Source organism: Schistocerca americana, chromosome 1 (assembly GCF_021461395.2).
Source record: "Schistocerca americana isolate TAMUIC-IGC-003095 chromosome 1, iqSchAmer2.1, whole genome shotgun sequence".
NCBI classification, from domain to species: Eukaryota; Metazoa; Arthropoda; class Insecta; order Orthoptera; family Acrididae; genus Schistocerca; species Schistocerca americana.
The window spans coordinates 139,110,292-139,126,719 of NC_060119.1; positions in this window are offsets into that span (position 1 = coordinate 139,110,292).

Here is a 16,428-nt window from a genome sequence, read left to right on the forward strand (position 1 = left end):
ATATAATACACACTCTGAGTATGGCTATATGTTTAAAAGAGAATGTAGAATATAATAATTCAGTTGAATATTAAGTAGTAATATTGACCGCATGATTTAGGATCATTTATACACTGCAGACATGTGTTCAAAACAATGATGCAAGGGCATAAACTGGGAAATTAAGTTAAAGTTGTACGAGGAATATCATGCCTTGATGCACAATGAGCAGTCCATTTATTTGATAAATTCCATGTAAATAGGCACGCCAGCCAGACAAAAGGAAGGTAAAACAGACGATACTTCATGGAAACAACCTGCTTTGAAATACCAAGTCCAGTCAAAAGAAGTGTTTCAAAAAACATTGCCTGACATATTCTGCATCACCCATCAATGAATAAAGACTCTTCAATGTAAACTGAAAGATGGAATGACCACTGCTAAAGACGGTCATGGAAAACATTTCAATAGACCTCATGCCGTATCAAATGATGCAGGGCTATGATTATGAACACATTTCGAGTTTCCCGAAGCAGATGAGGCATTACAGCAGGAAAAAAATCCTGAAAAGAATGTCTGTACCCCAATCTCAATCTCTGCTGAATGTATCGATTGTTTCTGATCGCAGCTACAGACTAACAGAAATACACAATATTGAACTTGAGAGTCAGTTACTCACACCAAACCAGACCAACCATACAAAGTGCTAAAAAAACGATATGGAAACAGCTAAAATGAACAACAATATATATGGTATATGTATTGTCCTACAACAGGTATTACTTTGTCTTACATTGGCATGTGCCACAGTATTCTGCCAGAGACAGCTGTCATCATAATATGATTTCACTGTTCATTACTGCAAAAACAACCCAGTAAATTTGGGGGATGAATCTGCCAAAAGGAGAGGTTCTGCCAAATTAGTTTCCTGTTTGCTTAAATTTGTGATGCTTGAAGAAGGTATGGAACACAAACTGATTGTATGGTATGACCACTGTGTTGGGCAGAACAATAACTGGGGTATTTTAGCCCTTTATTTCTATCTGGTCAACTGCAACTACTTTACAGAAATGCTTCAGACGTTTTTATATTTGAGCCATAGTTTCCTACCTAGCAGCAGGAACTTCGCAGTGTTCAAGATACGAAAGAAAGTGGCAATAGTTATCGTTTCTTTAGAATGGAAGCATTGCTTAGGCCTTTGTCGATCCTTCAAAACTAACCATTCACAGGATGAAATGAAAGATTTCAAAGTTGCAGGATCCACTGGAGTTCATTTTCAAAACTCCACCTGCTTTGAAAATTACTGGTGTGCTCTGGTTGAAGCCATGTGGTGACGATCCTTGAGGCACAAGCATATGTTGAAATCACTATATGCTGGGGTCCATGGGAATAACATTTTATTGTGAACATTGGTTGTGAATATGAACTAAACAAAAATTCTGTTGCATTCTGGTTTCCAGTTGCTCTATAGTGGTATACTGAAACGTCATAAGGATAAGAAAAGCAATCTATTGGACATGACGAAATCTATGGAGCCAAAATACAGGCTTTTTACGAAAACCTGGAGTGTGACAACTGAGTCTGATGTATCAGATTTATGTCTCAGCTTGACAACAAACTCACGTTCTATTATCTTTTTAAGACCAAAATAATCAGTTTACAATAAATATTACTTCATATCCTGTTATAATTTTCTTGCTTACAACTTTTGGATTCTAGGAACCTTAATAATACAGCAGAGTGATCTGGAATAATGCTGTATATCTGTTGCTATACAGCATTTTTCCATTTTAATACTTACTTGTTTTCAAAAAACTACGCTTAGTGCCATTTTAAGAAGCACAACGATGTATTTTCAGCAGTCTGTATGCACAAACAATCCATATCTGCTATTACATTATATCCAATAAGTCTATGGAATTAACAGTTTTTGTCGATTTCCTAAGTCGATTTCCTAAAAACTGCAAAATGATTCATACAGCATTACTCATGTACATGCTTCAAGTGTATGACTGCCAACAAAGTGCACTATCCATTGTCTTCTCTGCTCTCTCTGACAATTTATCAGCAGATTTTGTTAGCTTTCCACCATCAGTTTCTAAACATGCTCTCTTCTTGACATGTTGAATAAATGGGTCATCTGCTGGTTGTTTGTGTTGTTCTTGCTCGATATTTCAACGGCACGACTCGCTGTCTTCTTCTGGCACTCCCTGAGACTCAGGGAGCCCCTGAAAACATGAGGCATGTCATTGAAATATCATGCATGCATGATGCAAACAACTGGCAGTAGACCTGATTATTCAACATATTGCTGAAAAAGTCTGAAGAATTACGTGCTCTCTTCTTCTTTTATAGTTTATCCAAGAGAAATCTGGAGTCACAGAAAAGTAAATTCAGTTCATAGGTGAAGCAGAAACTGCTGGGCATACCATCAAGGAGCTTCCATGTGGCAATGGAAAGTACCTTGACAACAAACAACCAAAGGAAATTCTTCATTAAGGAAGTATAATTCAGCATCTCACAATGCTACATATTCCACAACACAACGAATTCAGTGAAAGACAGAACAGCTGGTTGTGGAAATTGCCAGACCATAATGCATTTACATGGAAATATTCCACAACAGCTTTGGTTGGAGGTGGCAAGCACTGCAACCTATATCCTAAACTGAACAGGGATGTACAATATTCTAGGAACATCTCCAAATGAACTATAGTATGCCAAGACAAACATTTGCTGGTTATAGGCTCCATCTGACATGTTCATATTCTGAAACCACAGAGAAGGAAGATGGATTGGAAAACAACGAAAGGAATTCTTGCTGGATATGTTCACAGTGAGGGTTAAAGAATTTATTGGGAAGAGAAGTGCAGACTCATTAAATCATGAGATGTCATCTTTGAGGAGAGACCACTGAAGAGCCCGAAAGGTTCAAAGGAAAGGAATGTGAATCAGGATCCAGCACTTCAGACTGAGGATCAGACTGTTATTAGTAGTGAGACTGATGACAATGACAGTTTCTTGAATGTAAATGAACACCCTCAGGAGGAGGAGGAGACATGTAAGAAAGCTGTATCGGGTCTGCATAATTGATTAACTCTCATAGCTTCACAAAAATTTAACAGTTATGTGATGCATCTCTCAACATTTTTCCAGAAGCCAGAAACATACATATAAGCACTGAAGTCTGTTCAAAAGGATTTCCCGAAGGAAGCTATGGATTGTCAAATAAAAGTTCTTCAAGAAAATAACATGGGACCTGGTTGAGCTATGACATGGAAAGAGGTCCATTCCTAATGGAAGGGTATACAATGTGAAAATAAATGTTGATGGCACAGTCAATAAATTTAAGGCAAGACTGATAATTAAGGGTTACTTGCAATGGAGAGGAGCTGACTATGACCAAACTTTTGATTCTGTACTTAGAATATCTACCATTCGAATACTCCCCACAAGTGAGAAAATGAAACTTGTGCTAATTGATGTTTCAACTGCTTTTCTTTATAGGGATTTGAAAGCAACCATACACGAGGTGTGATCAAAAGGCAATGAGAATTTTTTAATTTTGTGGGCTTTATGCATTTGTTTTCAAAACTGTTTTTTAATCTTGTTGGTACTCATGTTCCTGGCATATGTTTCCATTTTCAGCTGTTTTGAATATTTCACTTATTGCTGACAGTTGGATAGGTTATATGTATTTTCGAGTACATGAAAAAGACGGATCAAAGAACTTGCATTAAATTTTGCTTGGAAAATGGAATAAAGTGCAGCACTGCACTCAAAATCTTCTTTGTGTCTTTTGGTGTATCTACTATGAGAATTACAAGAGTTTATGGTTGGTATAATTGTTCCAAAGACCATTGAGAAGACATTGAAGATGATAACTACCTTGGATGCCCTAGTACATCAGTTGCATATGACAATGTGGAAAAAGTAAAGAAAATGGTTCTGTGAAATAGCTCAATCACTATCAGAAAGCTTGCTAATGATGTCAGTATATCCTTTGGCTCATGGCAAGCAATTTTTTGGGTGTTTTGGACATGAAACAAGTAGCAGCAAAGTTTGTTCCAAAATTGCTGAATTTAAACCAAAAATGATGTCATTTAGACATCAATCAGGAATTGCTAAATAAAGTCAACAATGACCCAGAACTTCTAAAGAAGGTAACAACAGGTGACAAAACATGGGTATATAGGTATGATGTTGAAATTAAGGCTAAATTGTCCAAATGGAAACTTCCAGAAGAGCCAAGACTGAAAAAAATTTCACAAGTTCAATCACATGCGAAGGTTCTTCTCACTGTTTTATTTGATTACAACTCATGAGTTCCTGCCTTATGGCTAATAAGGATTGCTACCCAGAAATTATGCACCATTTGCGCTAGTTACTTTCATGTTCCATGGCTCATTTTGCGTGATAAGTCGTCATGATGTGGAATGAGTCATTTTACATTCATAAACAATTAATAACCATTGGAAAAAGAAAAGAATGAAAAGTAGGAGGTGAATATGGAATGGGGGTAAGGAATTAAAGAGGAAGCCACCTGGTAGAATTTTGCACAGAGCATAACTTAATCATAGCTAACCCTTGGTTTAAGAATCATGAAAGAAGGTTGTATACATGGAAGAGGCCTGGAGACACTGGAAGGTTTCAGATAGATTATATAATGGTAAGACAGAGAGTTAGGAACCAGGTTTTAAATTGTAATTCATTTCCAGGGGCAGATGTGGACTCTGACCACAATCTATTGATTATGAACTGTAGATTTATTTATTTTATTTATTTAGCATCCGTGCCATCGTACAAATGATATTGGACTTTTCATACATAGAAATTAACAACATAGAATATACAAAATGAAATTGCCTACAATTTGATTTGTCATACACAGAAATTAAAATATAGAATGTACAAAATGAAATTGTCTATAATAAATGACAGCCAACTTACAGTTTCCTTCCACGTAAATGGTTTATAGTAATTTGTTTCCCAGTAACAATATATAACTAGTACTATAGATGGTAAAGTATAATAAAAGCTGAAACAAATGATTTTGGAGGTTAGTTTGTAAAGTCATTTTCTTGGTCTTCAAGATATTCATTTATCGAATAGCAACATTTATCAATTAAAAATTTTCTAAGTTCCAATTTAAAATTTGTAATGTCCTTTAAATCTTTCATGTACTGAGGCAATGCAATTTAGAGCTTAATGCCCATGAGGGTTACATGCTTCTGAGTTCGTGTTCTTCTTACTTGTTTTATTTGGAGATTATTATTGTTCCTTGTGTTATAGTTGTGACAGTCTGCATTTGTGTGGAGACTGCTTAGATTAGCTTTGGTTAAGAGACACATTTAAATACATAGACTGATGGCAGAGTAAGTATTCCTAACTTTTTGAAAAGAGGTCTGCAGTGAGCTTGTGTTGGACTGTGGGTAATTACTCGAACAGCCCATTTTTGTAAAATAAAAATGTCTTTCAAATTAGATTTTGAGCTGGCCCAGAACACTATTCCAAATGAGACAACAGAATAAAAGTATCCAAAGTATGCCATTCTGATGCCTTCTAGAGTGCAAACATTTGCAATGACTCTCAGTGCAAAGCAGGCTGAGTTAAGTCTGTGTGTAAGAAATTTTACATGGTGTTTCCAATTCATAGCTTCATCTATATGCATTCCTAACACTTTTGTAAAATGCACTCTCTCTCTTAGTCTGTCATCCAGTTCTAGATTAATGTCTTCATCCTGCATCATTTTACCAAACTGTGTGTAATTTTGTTTTCTTTGCATTGAGTGTAAGTTTATTTGCACTGAACGAAGTCTCAATACTTTTTACGATTTTGTCAGTAGTTGACTGTAACGAGTTTTTAAAGTCGCTCACTATCAGACTTGTGGCATCTGCATATAGTACAATTTTGGCTGTATCATATTGTAACTGTAAATCATTGACATATATGAGAAAGAGTAGAGGCCCTAAGATGCTGCCCTGGGGTACTCCTAAAGAAACTTCTTTTGCTTCTGAGACTAACTTTATTTTTTAAACTGAATTTACAGTGGTGAGCTCTACAATCTGAGATCTGTTTTTGAGATATGACTCAAACCACATTTTAACTCTTCCTCGAATACCTACTGCTTCCAGCTTATCAAGGAGGATTCCATGGCAGACCGTATCGAAACTTTAGATAGATCTAAATTGATTCCTACTACACTTTTATTTTTCTCCAAATTTTTAATTATTTATTGGGTGTAGTCTATGACTGCAGTTTCTGTGCTTCGTTTTGCATGAAAACTATGTTGATTACTATTCCAAAGTTTATTATTGTCTATGTAACTAGTGACTCAATTTCATCAGTTTCTCTAATATTTTGGAGGAAGCAGTAAAAAGTGATATGGGACAGGAGTTTTCTATTTTATGTCTGTCTCCATTTTTAAATAGTGGCCTCACTTTTGAGATCTTCAGTTGCTGAGGAAACACACCTTCACTAAAGGATAAATTTGCGATATGTGCTAAAGGTTTTGCAATCTGCAAGGCAGTCCTTATTATGACTGAGACTGGTACTTCATCAACACCTGCTGCCATTTTTGGTTTTAAGCTTCTAATCACTCTAATTACTTCCTGTTCATTTGCTGAAGGAATATTCATGCTGCAGGCAACCCTTGGAGCATGTATTATTTTTTGTTTTGTGAAGTTTAAGTTTAGTGAATGTGGTACATTTAAAAAGTAGTTATTAATATAGTTTGCCATTTCCTTCTTTTTCTATATTGCAATTTTCACTGCTTTTGAGTATTATTTCTTCCTCTTCTCCCAAGGTAGTAGTTTCATTCCTCACAATGTCCCATATAATTTGTGGTTTGTTGTCTGAGTTACTGATTAAATTATCATTATATAGCAACTTTGCCTTTGCTATTGCCTTTCGGTATATTTTTCTGTATGTTTTTACATATTCTACAAACTGTGGATCTGAGGAAGTTTTAATTTCTTGGTTCAATCTTTTCATGGTTATACTGGAAATCCTAATGCCTGTAGCTACCCAAGGTTTGTGTGCTTTTTGTTCTGAAGACTTGGACCTCACTAACTTCTTAGGGAAACACATTTCAAATTGTGACATGAATATAGAAGAAAAGTATTACATGCATTATTTGCGCTTGATTCTGATCTCACATCTGTCCAGCTTTCATTGGTTAGACAGTTAACAAAATGTGTGCAGTTTTCTTTAGAAAAAATTATTTTATAAGCGTGGCAAGATGTTTTCTTCCGCAGGCATTGGGAAAACAGTAAGCACAAGAGCATTGTGATCAGATAAACCAAGGTCAGTGTTATTTACCTCCACTTAATTGGAATCTGTGTTTGAGAATATATTATCTATGAGGGTCTGTGATGTGTGTGTTATTCGGGTAGGACCTATTACATGGGGTAACATGTTAAAACTCAGTAAAATATTCAGAAATTTATCTTTAACCGTATTAATGCACATAAGATTTTAAAACTGAAGGAACTGCAAAAAGGCGCAAATTTAAGAAGGAACCTGGATAAATTGAAAGAACCAGAGGTTTTAGAGTGTTTCAGAGGGAGCATTAGGGAACAATTGACAGGAATGGGGGAAAGAAATACAGTAGAAGAAGAATGGGTAGCTCTGAGAGATGAAATAGTGAAGGCACCAGAAGATCAAGTAGGTAGAAGACAAGGGCTAGTAGAAATCCTTGGGTGACATTAAGAGACTTTGAATTTAATTGATAAAAGGATAAAATATAAAAATGCAGTAAATGAAGCAGGCAAAAAGGAATACAAATGTCTCAAACATGAGATCGACAGGAAGTGTAAAATGGCTAAGCAGGGATGGCTAGAGGACAAATGTAAGGATGTAGACACACATCTCACTAGGGGTAAGACAGATACTGCCTACAGAAAAATTAAAGAGACCTTTGGAGAAAAGAGAACCACCTGTATGAATATCAAGAGCTCAGATGGAAACACAGTTCTAAGCAAAGAAGGGAAAGCAGAAAGGTTGAAGGAGTATACAGTGGGTCTATACAAAGGCGATGCATTTGAGGACAATATTGAGATGGAAGAAGATGTAGATGAAGATGAAATAGGAGATATGATACTGTGTAAAGAGTTTAACAGAGCACTGAAAGACCTAAGTCAAAACAGGGCCCCGGGAGCAGACAACATTCCATAAGAACTACTGATAGCCTTGGGAGAGCCAGCCATGACACATTCTACCATCTGGTGATCAAGATGTATGAGTCAGGCAAAATACCCTCAGACTTCAAGAAGAATATAATTATTCCAATCCCATAGAAGGCATGTGTTGACAGGGGTGAAAATTACCGAACTATTGGTTTAATAAGTCACAGCTGCAAAATACTAACACAAATTCTTTACAGATGAATGGAAAAACTGGAAGAAGCCAACCTCAGAGTAGATCAGTTTGGATTCCATAGAAATGTTGGAACACATGAGACAATACTGACCCTACAACTTATCTTAGAAGATAGATTAAGGAAAAGTAAACCCACGTTTCTAGCATTTATAGACTTAGAGAAAGCTTTTGACAATGTTGACTGGAATACACTCTTTCAAATTCTGAAGGTGGTAGAGATCCAATACAATGAGCGAAAGGCTGTTTCCAATTTGTACAGAAACCAGATGGCAGTTTGTAGTGCTTCAAGAATTTCCACGTAAATTCTAGAACCACTTGGCCTTCCTCTGTCTCGAACACAATATTTTAAATAGAAGTGTGAGAGAGACGAATCCGACCTACTGCGCATTGCATGTTTGTGTGTGCAGGTCTAAAAACAGTCATGAGCAAAGTGTGGACGCAGCATCCGACAAGTACCTGCTGTATGATCCACAGAGCATGTGCTATTCTTTGCTGGTTTAGTGACTGTGATGATTTTTAAGGACAAATGAAGAAACAATATTAGACTTTCATGTAATTCATGTGTTGGACTTGCTAGAAGCAAAACATGTTCATAATTCCAAGTGGTTCTTAAACCAACTCGCTTATAAATGTAAGTAAATGTGTTTGTAAAGGTCAAAAAGTGAGTGAAATACAGGAAGATGGAGATATTCAGATGTGGAATGCGAGAATGTTATTCTGTGTACCCCAAAACATTGTTAATTGGTGAAAACATAAAGTTTCTATATTTACTCCACACATTCTATAGTCAAAAAAGCGTTAGTGTGTGGTGACCAGTCAAAAGGACTCGAAAAAACAGGAATTTTGAGAAGAAATAGAAGAAGAAGAAGATCATAGCAACCAGATATAATCAGACAAGATAACTGTTTTGTGTAATTGGATTAAGACCAAAAATCAAATGGAAAAATTTATGGATGCAACAAAAGGGAATACGTAAGGAAGTAATAACTTTAAAAGAATAGAAAGAAGACCTCGACATATTATACTAAGAAGAGATACAGTGAGAATAATTGAACTAAGAAGATCCAGTGGGGGGGAGTATACAACTCTCACACACATCGTGGTGATGCCAACACAGAAACAACATCCGACACCGCCAGCACCAGCTGCGGTCCGACACCGCCGGCACCAGTTGCGGTTCGCCAGTGCTGACCTGCTTCCACAGCTGCCTACCGACGCCAACATCTGATGCCACCAGCTTGCTGTTCACCAGTGCTGACTTGCCGTCACATCCGCTTACCTATGTTGCGAGAATTCTATGCCGGGTGAGCGCAAAATAGAACTTTAGTACCTTAGCAAGAAGTGATACAAACAGTATAGTGACTTTTATTGGTGTAGTTATTATACTTAGAGTTAATTCGTTAAATTACAACTAGATCTAAATTTAATAGAAATATGGATAATTCACAGAGAACCAGCCATAGCTATGAAAGTGAGTCAGGAAGTGGTCTGAATTAGTAAATTTAATCAAAGCCCAAAGTGCAGATTCAGTGGCTTTAAGAAAGGAATTAAATGCAGCTTTAAATGCTCAAAGTCTTAAATTAGACTCAGTAAATACTCAACTAAATGAAAAATAGATGACCAGGGTGCTTCATTAAGGAAGGAAATAAGTGTGACTTTAAGTGAGAATCTTGAAACACAGAGTGCAGTTTTAAATGTTCAAAGTCTTAATTTAGATTCAGTGAATACTTAATTAAATAATAAATTGGATGTTCAGAATGGAAATTTAGGATTGTTAAGTGCTAAGGTAGATTCACAAAGTAAAGACTTAAGTAATTTATGTGAAGGCACTGGAAATTTGAAAACTGAATGTGATGCTTTAACTACTAAAGTAGAAAATTTTAAAATAGATTTCAAAGGTGAACCAACTAGTTCTTTAAGGAGACAAATAAATCAACTGTTCACGGACTTATTCACAGAATGATCAATTTCAGGATTTAACAAAAAAGTTAGAATTTGATATTGAAGATAAATATAATAATGTAGAATCAAAACCTATTGAAAATTTAGAATCTTTAAAAGATGTGTACAATAATGAATACAATAATGTAAAGACAAGGTTTAAGTACTTTGAAAGAAAGTGTAGATCAGCCTAAGGAATTAACGTCGATTATTCAATCGCAAATTATAGGTGTCAGTGCGCAAGTTCTCAGTTCACGAGTAGGTAATGTAGAATGAATTTCAAAAAGAATATATCTGACTTTGATATTATAAATGTATGTATTTTGGAGGAACCATATGATGAAACGATGGGTCGAAGAGTTGCCGCGAGAGTGACCTCCAGAAACATTTCGACTATTGCTCCTTACAAACTTAGTAATACCAGCAAGGTTACAGACAACTTCTGGATGGAATTCGAACTGATCCAAAACAAAGTAGAGAAAAGTGTATTGTCACCTAATGTTGTGTTACCTAATGAAGTGGTGATTGTCTTGCAGTGGGGAGACTTTCAAACAAAATTTAACGAGAAGTACTGGTCTGCACTTGCTCAAGTGAACTTAATATCAAATCCATGGGATACGGGCAGAGTTATCTATCCCTCAGGGATGTTAACCCTTGGTGTTAATGGGCGGAATGACGACCATTGGATCCCGAGTTGTTTTCGGTGTTTCTTCTGTAATAAAATTTTTCTGCATTGAATTCCCTTCAAATCTTAAACTATTCTGTAATCTAAATCTTAAACTATGCTATACTGTTAGCACTTATAAAACTGGATAAGACTGTAAGATAAAGACTGGTTTAAGAGAATCACATATAAACAGTGATCTCTAGATGAAATAAATGGAGTAAGAATATTAAGTCTGTGTAAAATATAATGTAATGTGACGAAGTGAGCAACAGTTATACTGTAGTGTATAATTTTCTAGTTTGTATAGAATGTTTTATACCTTTTGTGAGATGTGATGTAGACGGGAGGATTTGTATTGATTTCGAAAGGAGTGAGTAGGGTAGGTAAAAGCATGATTTACACTAACAGATAAATCATGAATAACACAAAACACACATCACACCTTTCAAACAACCCTCACAAACAAGTGTGCCTGATTCTTCACCATTTGCTGTTTCCATAGCGCTGCTAAGATTTTCTTTGTGGGCCTCAAGGGTGAAGGTGGGAATTTCCGTTCTGTAGGAGACAATTTAACATCATACCTCCTCCGGCTTCTCACTCAAGTACTGGTGAGGTATGGATTGTGGGGAAGGGGGATGGGAAGGGTTTCCTGACTTTGGGGCTGTCTTCTTTCTCTTCTTCAATCTTAGCGACCACATCTACCTTTTTTCCTTTCTTACTTCTCGTTTGAGGACCTATCTATTTTTCCCTCTTTTCCTTATTCATCTACTAAAATTACAGAAGTCGAGAAGTGGAAGAGGACTCTAAGGTATTAGAAGAGGTACTAAGAAGTGAGAGTAAAGTGTAAAATAGATTTCATTTTACCAGGAAATATTTAATTATAGTGTACATAAAGATGTATACTAGGGCAATGAACCATGAGGCCTATTCATAAAGGATAAGGGGGACATACCTGGCATTTGCTAAGGATATAGGGCAGGCATACCTACAGAGAGATAGGATGACCTGTGGCCTGATGAATAGGGATGTTTTATAAAGGGGCGCACCTACCAGAATGGAAAGAGGAAGTGCATTCATAGGGTCAAAAAATGTTCAAATGTGTGTGAAATCTTATGGGACTTAACTGCTAAGGACATCAGTCCCTAAGCTTACACACTACTTAACCTAAATTATCCTAAGGACAAACACACACACCCATGCCCGAGGGAGGACTCGAACCTCCGTCGGGACCAGCCACACCATAGGGTCAACCCACATGTAAGGTATAGGTACTGACCTGGGGAAAAAGAACAGTATTGTGACAAAAGTCACACATTTAATAGGAATTATTCTGGAAAGTTTGAATTCTATGTATCACTAGCCATATTATGTTTTATGTGAGTTTACAAATGGCGAAAAGATAACTTTCAGTTGCCCAGAGTTCCTACAGACATAAACTACGAGCGTCACTCCAAATGAAATGCACACTATTTTTTTTTTAAATCTGTATTTTATTCTACATGTTTGAAAGTTTTACAGTGTGTAGATACATCCTTTAGGAAAAATATTTTCATTTCTCTACATAATTTCCATCCTTCTCAACTGCCTTATGCCATCTTGGAACCAGCGCCTGTATACCCGCAAGGTAAAATTCTGGACCAACCTGTTGGAGCCACTGTTTGGCAGTATGCACAAGGGAGTCATCATCTTCAAACCTTGTTCCACGAAGAGAGTCTTTCAGTTTCCCAAAGAGATGATAGTCACATGGAGCCAGGTCAGGACTGTAAGGCAGCTGTTTCAGTGTTGTCAATCTGAGTTTTGTTAAGCCACTGTCAACATCCTGGGAATTCACATGGCGCAAACCTTTTTAACGCCAACACTTTCAGTATTCTGCAAACACTTCCTAACCCTATCCCAATGTAGCATGACAATTCGTTCACTGCGATGCGTCTGTCAGCAGTCACCAATTTGTGAGCTCTGCACATTGTCTAGAGTGTGTGCAGTACGAGGCCTGCCGCTCTAGTGCTTCGAGAATTTCCGCATAAATTCTAGAACCACTTGGCCTTCCTCCATCTCGAACACACAATATTTTAAATAGAAGTGTGAGAGAGATGAATCCGACCTATTGCGCATTGCATGTTTGTGTGTGCAGATTTAAAAACACTCACGAGCAAAGTGTGGACGCGGCGGCCGACAAGTACCTGCTGTACAATCCATAGAGTTTCACTGTAGAGGAGAGCATGTGCTACTCTTAGCTGGTTTAGTGACTGTGATGATTGTTAAGAACAAATGAAGAAATGAGATTAGATTTTCATGTAATTCATGTGTTGGACTTGCTAGAAGCAAATATGTTCATATTTTCTGGTGGTTATTAAACCAACCCTGTTGTAAATGTATCTTAATAGAGTCTAATGTTTGACGACTTGGTTGACTTGCATGAGTTTGAATATTTATTTGAGAAATGGTGAATTTGTTTTTGTGGAAGCTGAAATATACTATGACTGAACTAAAAGTATCCTTCAAGTACCAAATTATTTCAAGACTAGAGAGAGAGTCTGATAAATTCCCTTAACCAGCATTATTCTTCGGAGAAGAAGTTTTTGGAGGTCGACGTGGCCGGCTCTCGAGAGAAGAAGATTAGCTGTGCATGCCAAGTAAGTCAACCTATGGAAGAGAGGTGGGAAGTTTGCAATCCAGCTTCACATTGCTTCTTGTCATCTAAAGCATTAGAAGTTATAAGAGTGAAGGGGCATGAAAGGGAAGCAGTGCTTGGGAAGGGAGTGAGACAGCGTTGTAGCCTTTCCCCGGTGATATTCAATCTATATACTAAGCAAGCAGTAAAGGTAAACAAAAGAAAAGTTTGGAGTAGGAATGAAAATCCATGGAGAAGAAATAAAAACTTTGAGGTTTGTCGATGACATTGTAATTCTGTCAGAGATAGCAAAGGACCTGGAAGAGCAATTGAACAGAATAGACAGTGTCCTGAATGGAGGATATAAGATGGACATCAACAAAAGCAAAAAGAGGATAATGGAATGTAAATTGGGTGACGCTGAGGGAATTAGATTAGGAAAGGAGACACTTAAAGTAGTAAATGAGTTCTGCTACTTTGGGAAGCAAAATAATTGATGATGTTCAATGTAGAGAGGATATAAAATGTAGACTGGCTATGGCAAGGAGAGCGTTTCTGAAGAAGAGAAGTTTGTTAACATCGAGTATAGATTTAAATGTCAGGAAGTCTTTTCTGAAAGTATTTGTATGGAGTGTAGCCATGTATGGAAGTGAAACATGGACGATAACTATGTTTAGACACGAAGAGAATAGAAGCTTTCGAAATGTGGTGCTACAGAAGAATGCTGAAGATTAGATGGTTAGATTATGAACTAATAGGGAGGTACTGAATAGAACCGGGGAGAAGAGGAATTTGTGGCTCAACTTGACTAGAAGAAGGGATCAGTTGGTAGGACATGTTCTGAGGCATCAAGGGATCACCAATATAGCATTGGAGGGCAGCGTGGAGGATAAAAATCGTAGAGGGAGACCAAGAGATGAATACACTATGCAGATTCAAGGATGTACGTGGCAGTAGCTACTTGGAGATGAAGAAGCTTGCACAGTATAGAGTATCATGAAGAGCTGCATCAAACCAGTCTCTGGACTGAAGAGAACAACAACAAGAACAACAACAAGCAATATGAAGAAAATGACCAGAATTGTGGCAAAACCACTTGTGGAAATTGCATCATGGTAATGCTCTCGCTCACACCTCAGTGCCTGTTCCTGATTTTAGGCAAAGAACAAAACTTTTAAGTTGTCTCAGTGATTGTATTTGTCAGACAAGGCCCCCTGTGGCTTCTTTCTATTCCTGAGGCTGCAGAAAACTATGAAAGGGCATTGTTATGCCACCACTGACGACACAAATCAGAATTACTGAAGGAGCTTAATGCCATAGTGAAAAGGTAGTTCCAGCAGCATTTCCAAGATTGTAAAAATTGCTGGTATCAAAGTGTTACATCTGAGGGGAATTACTTTGAAGGGGACAAAGTTGTTAATAAAAAAGATAGAGATAATTTTAGCGAAACAAAATTTCCCATTACTTTTTGAACTCGTCTTGTACATGTAGTGATGGTGTCTAGGAGAGTGTGTTGCTTGAAGACAAGTCTATACAGACTCTAAGCAGTCTCCTCGTTGCTGGAATGAGAACTTTAGTATTCGTCTCACGAAATTGGGCTTCCAGAGGAACAACACTGATCCATATCTTTTCATGAGACAGATAAGCTTTAAGAAAATATTCTTTGCACTTTAGTTCAATGATGGTTTGATGGCAGATCGCAGTGAAGAGGAACTTCAAGAATTTGTCAGTGATTTAATCGAAGAATTCAAAATTACTTCAATACCTGCTTCTTTTTTCTTAGGTTTGGAAACTGGTCAACAAGAGGCTGGACCTGTATGCTTACATCAAACTCATTACACAAACAGCACTTCAACATGAGGAACTGTAATGCTTTACCTACTCCTGCTATACAGTAGAAAATCTCATAATGCTGAATTTTCAGACCAGCTGATGTTAGTTAAAAGGATCCTATGATACCTGAAGGGCAAACAAATTATGCACTTATTTCCAAAAGCAGATCTAAAAATTTGATTTTATAATGTTACACTCATTCTGATCATGGTGGTACAGGGTGATTCACGAAGTTATGCAAATATTTTAGTATGTTACTCTATAAGTAAAACTAAAGAAAAAAAATCCAACAAACATAGGTCTGCATCTTGTGAATCTAATAAAACATGTCCCACACATGTATCTGTCTGTAGTAGTTTTTCCAGAACATTCAGGGAAGCAAAGAAGTAATTTCATAAAATTTGTAACTTATTAACTACTTGGACCAATTTTGTTGTAGACAATTTACTTTTGAAAAAATGATGGTAATAATGTTAACTGAAACTGTGTGAATGTGTTAGATAACCTGCTTTTATTAGTACCATAGCATATGTGAATTCATGTTAAACCAGAAAAAACAAAGCTCATTGTTAAGGAAGTGGTATAGTGTACACACAATTTCACGGTACATTCACAATAAATATTCAAATATGTCTCCACTGAGTGCAATGCATTTAGCTGCACTTGTATGAACAGATTTTGTTGCTCATTTCAGTTTAAAAGAGTTGTTCTTAATTTTGTCTATTGTATTCAAAATGCGAGCAAGTAATGCCTCACGTGTATCGACTTTGTCCTCATAAACTATGTCTTTCATCCATCCCCATAAACAAAAATCCATTGGATTGCCACGGACATGTAGTACCATGACCAATCCATTTCTGGGGAAAATGTTCATTTAGATGTGGAGTAGTGGCATTGGTGAAATGTGGAGGTGTGCCATCATGTTGAAAATACATTTTCAATCACCTAGCAAGTGGAACATCTTTGAGCAAGTGGGGCATTTCCTCTTGAAGGAATTGTATGTATGTCTGGCCAGTTA